Source organism: Narcine bancroftii, chromosome 4 (assembly GCF_036971445.1).
Source record: "Narcine bancroftii isolate sNarBan1 chromosome 4, sNarBan1.hap1, whole genome shotgun sequence".
Classification (NCBI taxonomy): Eukaryota; Metazoa; Chordata; class Chondrichthyes; order Torpediniformes; family Narcinidae; genus Narcine; species Narcine bancroftii.
Genome location: NC_091472.1, coordinates 210,462,768 through 210,471,441, shown reverse-complemented (window position 1 = coordinate 210,471,441; position 8,674 = coordinate 210,462,768). Strand labels below are relative to the sequence as shown.

At 50.2% G+C, this 8,674-nt stretch overlaps 1 protein-coding gene across 10 annotated transcripts in view; it reads left to right on the top strand.

The window, feature by feature from the left end:
• The first annotated feature begins 463 nt into the window (after window positions 1-463).
• The window catches only part of LOC138761545 (endothelial zinc finger protein induced by tumor necrosis factor alpha-like), a 68,416-nt gene continuing 60,205 nt past the window's right edge, over window positions 464-8,674 (top strand). For 2 of the 10 annotated variants that reach the window (XM_069933856.1, XM_069933851.1), the window contains exon 1: window positions 2,104-5,138. The gene's annotated coding sequence lies outside the window, so the exon portion shown is untranslated. Of the gene's footprint in view, window positions 596-1,225; window positions 1,777-2,103; window positions 5,143-8,674 lie in introns of those variants that run through there. The other 8 variants (XM_069933854.1, XM_069933850.1, XM_069933855.1 and 5 more) reach the window with 7 other exon arrangements.

The window sequence follows — 8,674 nt, the reverse complement described above, 5'->3', positions numbered from 1 at the left end:
CCAACCAGAAATGAGGGTAAAGATCAGTATCGTCACTTGGTCCGAGAGGGTTGGAGTCAAAATGGAACCTGAGTAACTAGTTGCAATCTCCAATCCTACCAATTGCACAGATATCATGCCAAAAAGCTATCCCCTTTAATTTAATAACCCATTCCCATCCACATAATAGGGAGTCCCCTACAGTGTGTGTGTGTACGCACGTGTGTCTGTGCGAAACTGTGTGTGTACGTGTACATGTGAGTGTGCGTCTGAGTGAGCATGTGTGAGAGTATATGTTTGTGAGTGTGAGAATGAGCATGTTCCCCCTCCCTCCGCTACCCCTCTACTCCCTGCCTGCTTCTTCCCCGCTCCCCACCGACGTCTCGCCCCCCCCCCGACCTGGTACTTCCACCGACACGTCATTGCCTGGTTCTCGGGGGCTGAACCAAACGCGCACGCGCAGATCGCACCGGGATGAGCGCATGCGCGGAGGGGACAAACGGCTCCGAGCATCACCAGCGGCGGATGCATCGGTTCTGAGGCCCGGCTTGAGGAGCAGCTCCTGCCGGGGAGAGTCGCTGCGAGCCTTCGGAGGGGCTGGAATCTGCCACTTCTGGTCAGTCCCAGTACCGGGGGCCCGAGAATATTCCTGCACCTCACGTCTGGCTGAAGAGAAAGGGTGGGAAGAAGGAGTACGGGGACGCAGGCGCGTTGCTGGGGGTGTGGGGGGGGGGGGTTATTGAGGGAGCACGGGGACGCAGGCGCGTTGCTGGGGGGGGTAATGAGGGAGCTCGGGGGCAGGCGCGTTGCTTGGAGGGATGAGTGAGTACGGGGGAGCAGGCGCGTTGCTGGGGAGGATGAGAGCACGGGGGCGCAGGCTCGTTGCTGGGGAAGTTATTGAGGGAGCACGGGGATGTAGGCGCGTTGCTGGGGGAATGAGGGAGCACGGGGGCGCAGGCGCGTTGCTGGGGGGGGATGAGGGAGCACGGGGGCGCAGGCGCGTTGCTGTGGGGGGGGGGATGAGGGAGCACGGGGGCGCAGGCGCGTTGCTGGAGGGGTGCACTGGAACGTAGGCGCGTTGCAGGGGCGGAGCACGGGGATGCAGGCGCTTTGCTGGGGGGAATAAGGGAGCACGGGTGCGCAGGCGCATTGCTGGGGGGATGAGGGAGCGCTGGGGCACGTGCGTGTTGCTGGGAGGTGATGGGGCGCAGGCGCGTTGCTGGAGGGGGGCACTGGGGCGCAGGCACGTTGCTGGAGGGGAGCACTGGGGCGCAGGCGCGTTGCTGGAGGGTTGAGGGAGTAAGGGGGCACTGAGCAGGATAGGTGGGTTTCTGGCATAAAGTTGTGGGTAAAGTAGTAGCCGTGGTACACCGAGACAGCACGCTACCGCCAGGCTGCAAAGTAACTGGGAACCGGCTGGTGTAATCTCACTGGGCCCTTTCAAACTGCCATGTAAAATGGGGTTAACCTGCATTAGCAACCCACTTACGTGGCGATTTGAAAGGGTCCAACTTGGTGAACCCGGACAGAACCCAACCAGGTCCCTGACCTGCCTCAGATTTGGTCAGGGAATCCAGTAAAACGTTTCCGGGCATCCTGCTCCAGCGGTTTCAAAGGGGAAATGGCTGACCTGTTTACTCTCGTGACGTCAGCACTTGAGTGCGTGCGTCACAGGGAGACCCCTGGCTGAAGTAACGCTGCTGTAGTTGGGGGGGTTTGGTGTAGAGAAGCTGCTGCCACAGTTGGGGAGAGAGTGGCCTCTGCCGCAATGGGGAGATTGGGGGTTGCGATTGGAGGGTGAGAGTGGTCACCTCCGCTACGTGGGGAGTGGCGATCGGGAGAGGAGAGTGGGGAGCCATGATCGGGGGGTGGATGGGGGTGGAGAGTGAGGGGCTGCTATCAGAGGGAGAGAGACCTCTGCTGCATTTGAAGAGAGAGTGGTCACTGCCGGGATCGGGGGAGGAGAGTGGGGAGCCGCGATTTGCCACTGCTGTGATCGCTGCTCCAGTTCACGGTGACGGCTTAATGTAGGAGTGCAGGAGCAATGGTCATCTTCTTTACCCATAATCCCCCACACTGCTGGAACCACCTTGATGCTGCAGAGCAGTTCCAGCAGCATGGGGGACTATGGGTAAGGAGGACGGCCATTGCTCCTGCATCTCACATTGAGCAGTCATCACAAACTGGAGAGGCATTTTCAGCAGTAACTGCTCCCCCCCTTGTTCGGGGCAGTGGCACATCGTTGGTAGGGGGAGGGGCAGGTTACCATGACACATTTTTATATTAGGGCTTCTTTCAGGATGGTAGTTAAAACCAAACCTTTAATTTACTAATACTAATACAGGGACACAGGGCTTCAGGTTGTCAGAAGCAAAGCTGAAACCATTTTGATGATATCATTAACCAGTACTCCAGGAAAACACAGTTGCATGGTACATTTTGGGCAACCACTGCCTTTGGTTGTTGAATCCAGAAAAGAATTAAGTTTTCTTAAGCTGTTTCTGCATCGAGACTACATTAAAAGTTTGAAATGCAGAAATGGAAGCAATTGATTAAATATCACAGGTAGAGTGAAGTATATTGTTTCGTTCTTCCCCATTATTAGTGACAAATGTGCTTTATGATAGTATCAACACATTGTATGTTCCTTCCAAAATATATTGAAATAAAGTACCAACTGACGGCCGGTACTTCTAGCGAGTGTGAGATGCGTCCATCACCATGTCATCGCGGGGCCGGGATCCCAGGTGGGTAGAGGTGGAGGGGTAGCTCTGATGGTAAGTAATGACTTTAAATTAATAGAAAAAAGGGTCATGGGGTCTAAAGTGGTAGAATCATTATGGGATGAATTAAGAAATGAATGTCAAGGGTAAAAAAAACATATTAGCAGATATATTCAGGCCCCCAAACAGCAGTTTGGAAGTGGACTATAAGTTACAGCTGGAAATACAAAAGGCATGTCACAATACCAAAATAATTTTAATATGACTGAAGATTGGTAAGGACAGGAATTTACCGGATCCCAGGGGAGAGAGTTTGTAGAAAACCTAAGAGATGGCTTTTTTTGAACAGCTTGTTGAGAAGCCCACCAGGGGATCCGCATTTCTCGATTGGGTCATGTGCGATGAACCTGAGGTCGTTAGGGAGTTTAAGGTCATAGAACCTCTAGGAAGCAGTGATCATAACGTGGTTGAATTTAATTTCAAATTTGAAAAGGAAAAAATATAATAAATTTTCTTTCTCATAAAGGAACCAGCTCAAGTCGACTGGAAAAGCAAACCAGTTGGAGGACAGAGCAGGATTGGAAGATAATTTTGAAGTAATTAAAAGCATGGAGGATGGATATATTCCAAGGAAAAGGAAATTTGTCAAAGGAAAGATGGTATCAATGTGGCTAACAAAAGAGGTGAAGGCCAAGATTAAAGCAAAGGGGAGGGCATACAAGGAATGTAGAATTAGTGGGAAATCAGAAGACTGGGATTCTTTTAGAAACTTACAGAAAGAGACAAAGAAAGATATTAGGAAAGAAAAGATGAGTTATGAAAGGAGATTGGCAAACAATATATAAAAAAAACTAAAAGAGTAAAAGAGAGACGTGTTGACATAGGACAGATAGAAAACGGTGCTGTGGAAATTATAATGTAAAGAAAGTGAATGCTGTACTCGCATTCATTTCAAGAGGAATAGTGTATGAGTAAAGAGGTGTTGATGAGGCTCTGTGGGGCACTGGTGAGACCTCATTTCTTTACTACCAATCCCACCTAGCAATTAACTTTTAGGTTTCCCTGCACGAGGACCCCCAGGTCCCTCTGCACTTCCAAGGTTTGAATTGTCTCCCCATCCAAATAGTACTCTGCCTGTTTATTGCCACTGCCAAAATGTAGAATCGTACATTTCTCCATGTTGTATCTCATCTGCCATATTTTTGCCCAGTCTCCTAATCTGTCTATATCCTTCTGCAACTTTATGGTTTCTTCAACACTTTCTGCTCTGCCACCTATTTTGTTGTCATCTGCAAATTTGGCCACAAAACCATTCATTCCATAATCCAAATCGTTTCTATAAATTGTAAACAGCAGCGGCCCCAAGACTGACCCCACGGAACACTGCATGTTATAGGCAGCCATTCTGTGTGGGATCCCATAATTTCAACCCTTTGCTTCCTGCTTATCAGCCAATTTTCTATCCAGTTTAATAACTTCCCTGTAATTCCACGGGCCATCATCTTATTTATCAGCCTAACATGCGGCACCTTATCGAAAGCCTTTTGAAAATCCAAATATACATCTTCCACAGGCCCCTTATTTTAGAAAGGATGTGATGTTGTTGGAGAGATTGCAGAGGAGATTTACCAGGATGATTCCTGGAATGCAGGGGCTAACTTATGAGGAATGTTTGGCAGTTATTGGGTTGTACTCTGAGAAGATTGAGAGGGGATCTCATAGAGTCATTTTGAAAGGTTTTGACAGAGTGAATGCGGGTAGGATGTTTCCCTTGGTGGGTGTATCAAGGACAAGAGTCTTAAAATTATCCAGGAAGAACTTCTTTAGTCAGAGGGTCATGGATCTGTGGAACTCACTGCCGCATATGGCGGTGGAGGCCAGATCATTGGGAGAATTTAAACAGGAAATAGCTAAGTATCTAATTAGTAAGGGTATCAAGGGATATGGGGAAAAGGGTGGAAATTGGAACTAGGGGTGAGCATAGTTCAGCTTAGTGTAGAGTCACGGAACAGACTCGATGGGCCTAGTGGCCTGCTTCTCTTCCTTTATCTTGTGATCTTAAATCACTGGGTTGGTGATTTATCGGGTAGGTCTGACTGCGATTTGAAAGGTGCATCCTGCCTCCATGACCCAGTAATCACACCCTGGTCCCAGGAGGGCTACCAGGGTGCAGCGATTTGAAAGCACCTTCTGATGATGATGATGAGATTATTAGGGACGGCCAAGTGGCCTGATTTCTGTGCTGTAGTGTTATGGTTCTCCGGCAACAGGCATGCGCGCTTCCCTGGCACTGGCAGAGCGGTTCCAGGTGCATGGGGGATTATGGGTAACGAAGACAGCCATTAATCCTGCTTTGACCATCGCTTTCTTTTCCAGTTGCTCAGAAGACAAACCTGGCCATTCGGTTCTGCAGACCTTGCCGGGATCCAAACCCCAGTAGGTAACGGCTACAGTTTGAACTGACACAAAACACAAATAAGGAATATATAATAAAAGCAGGAAGCACTTCAGGCAGCATCTAAGGCAGTGGTTCCCAACCTTTTTCTTTCCACTCACATACCACTTGAAGTTATCTCTTACTAATCCTTTACACAGAATGCCACAGGTGCTCTGTGTTAGTAAGGGATGACCTCAAGTAGGGGGGGGGGGGGGAAGGTTCAGAAACCACTGGCAATTCTTTTCCCCCCACTAAAGCCCCTTGAGCCATTGACCTCCTCCAGCAGATAGGATTTTTGCTTCAGATTCTAGAATTTGCCGTCTCTTGAACCCATACCCTAATGTCCAGCATTTCAGGTCCGGTCCTTTTTGGTTAATGGCAAAAACTAAAATGTAAACTCTTTCCTGCTTTTGTTCTGATTTGGATTTTACTTTCCAAAAATAACTTCTAATTTATGCCTGAGAGAGATTTTTTAATTCAAGTATCTGAATTAACTGTGTAAACAAGCTTTGCTTCTGCCTTTTTCTCTATTTAGATAGCTCATCGTAACTTTCTCTGTTCCCAGTTGAACTACCAGCTATTCCACAGACAAACCAGGTAATGGAAGGCCCTCATCCCGTGAATTATTCTGGATAATTTCCCAATTCATCTTCTAAATATCCAAAGACATGCTTAAAGATTCCTGTAAAATACATCACCGGCACCACAGTTAGCTGAGCATCTCGTGCAATAGTATTATAGTTTCATCAACACGGGTACAAATCCAGCGCTGTCTGTAAGGAGTTTGTACATTCTCCCCGTGTCTCCTCTGGGTGTTCTAGTTTTCTCCTACCTTTCAAATGTGTACGGGGTTTGTAGGTTGTGGACCCTTTTGGTCCACAAGCCTGTGCCGTCCAATTGCACCCAATTGACATATATCCTGGTACATTTTGAACAGTGGAGGAAACCAGAGTCCCCGTGAAAAACCTACACAGACACTGGTGAATGTACAAACTCCTTACAGACAGTGCAGGATTCAAACCATTCACTGGCTTTGTACAGTGTTACGCTAATCGCTATACTAGTCGTGTCACCCACATCCCTCCTGTAACGAGGTGACCAGAATTGAATGCAATATTCTCTTCACCATGTTGTCTTTCCAGTCTCTTTGGCAATTGGCCAATCTTAACAAACTCCCTGACCAGATCTTTCCCAATGACGTTCACGTCAGTGCATCGAGAATACATATGCAAGAACTAACATACTTTTGAAGGGAGGTCTGTGAGAGTCCCTCTTAAGGTTTCCCCTCTGGAATCCTCTGCTCTCAACCAGCATTTGGAGACTTTCTTGTTTAACTCCATTCAGCTGCTCCACAGTGAAGTCTCTTCGAGGAACGCCACCCTGAAGCGGTTTTCCTTTACAGATGATATAAAGGTGGGAAGAGGGGCGGGTAGTGTTAAGGAAGTCTACAGAAGGGTTTAGACAGGTTGGAAGATTGGGCAAGGAAATGGCAGATGCAGTGTGGAGAAGTGTATGATCATGCACTTTGGGAGAAGGAATAAAGATATGGACTTTTAGAAATCAGAGGGACTTGGGAGTTCTCATGCAAGACTCCCTGAAGGTGCACTTGCACGTAGAGTCAGTGGTCAGCAACCAGAGAACATTACAGCACAGAAATAGGCGCCTTCAGCCCTAGTGTGTGCCGAACCATTTTTTACCACTGACCTACAGCTCCCTCCTCCCCCCTCCCCTCCTCCCCCCTCCCCTCCTCCCCTCCTCCCCTCCTCCCCCTCCCCTCCTCCCCCCTCCCCTCCTCCCCCTCCCCTCCTCCCCCCTCCCCTCCTCCCCCCTCCCCTCCTCCCCCCTCCCCTCCTCCCCCCTCCCCTCCTCCCTCCTCCCCCTCCCCTCCTCCCCTCCCCTCCTCCCCCCTCCCCTCCTCCCCCCTCCCCTCTCCCCCTTCCCCTCCTCCCCCCTCCCCTCCTCCCCCTCCCCTCCTCCCCCTCCCCTCCTCCCCCTCCCCTCCTCCCCCTCCCCTCCTCCCCCCTCCCTCCTCCCCCCTTCCCTCCTCCCCCCTTCCCTCCTCCCCCCTTCCCTCCTCCCCCCTTCCCTCCTCCCCCCTTCCCTCCTCCCCCCTTCCCTCCTCCCCCCTTCCCTCCTCCCCCCTTCCCTCCTCCCCCCTTCCCTCCCTCCCCCCCTTCCCTCCTCCCCCCTTCCCTCCTCCCCCCTTCCCTCCTCCCCCCTTCCCTCCTCCCCCCTTCCCTCCTCCCCCTTCCCTCCTCCCCCCTTCCCTCCTCCCCCCTTCCCTCCTCCCCCCTTCCCTCCTCCCCCCTTCCCTCCTCCCCCCTTCCCTCCTCCCCCCTTCCCTCCTCCCCCCTTCCCTCCTCCCCCCTTCCCTCCTCCCCCCTTCCCTCCTCCCCCCTTCCCTCCTCCCCCTTCCCTCCTCCCCCCTTCCCTCCTCCCCCTTCCCTCCTCCCCCCTTCCCTCCTCCCCCCTTCCCTCCTCCCCCCTTCCCTCCTCCCCTTCCCTCCTCCCCCCTTCCCTCCTCCCCCCTTCCCTCCTCCCCCTTCCTCCTCCCCCCTTCCCTCCTCCCCCCTTCCCTCCTCCCCCCTTCCCTCCTCCCCCCTTCCTCCTCCCCCTTCCCTCCTCCCCCTTCCCTCCTCCCCCCTTCCTCCTCCCCCCTTCCCTCCTCCCCCCTTCCCTCCTCCCCCCTTCCCTCCTCCCCCCTTCCCTCCTCCCCCCTTCCCTCCTCCCCCTTCCCTCCTCCCCCCTTCCCTCCTCCCCCCTTCCCTCCTCCCCCCTTCCCTCCTCCCCCCTTCCCTCCTCCCCCCTTCCCTCCCCTCCCATTTAAAGTTCAGAAATTAAGATACATTAAACCCGTCAAACAATGTTGTCACTCAATAAAAATAAACAAGAAATTCCACTGAGTCAGTTCTTTTCACTCTTCTCCTTCTGTCATTTTAGGTGGTAGATGTCCACGGTAGGTTTTCTCTATTATGTTTCATGTATGGATCCATATTTGTTCAAATATTGTAATGTTATTTCTTAAATTATATGTTATTTTTTCTAATGGAATACATTTATTCATTTCTATATACCATTGTTGTATTCTCAAGTTATCTTCTAATTTCCAGGCTGACATAATACATTTTTTTTGCTACAGCTAGGGCTATCATAACAAATCTTTTTTGTGAACCATCCAAATCGAGTCCAAATTCTTTGTTTTTTTATGTTACTTAGGAGGAAGATCTCTGGGTTTTTTGGTATATTGCTTTTTGTGATTTTAATTAATATCTGGTTTAGATATTCCCAAAATTTTTTCACTTTCTTACATGTCCAAATTGCATGAATTGTTGTTCCTATTTCCTTTTTACAGCAAAAACATCTGTCAGATACTGTTGGGTCCCATTTATTTAACTTTTGAGGTGTAATGTATAGCCTGTGTATCCAGTTATATTGTATCATACGTAACCTCGTGTTTATTGTATTTCTTAGTTCCTGAGCATAACTTCTCCCATGTTTCATTCTTTATCTTTGTTTAGATCTTGTTCCCATTTTA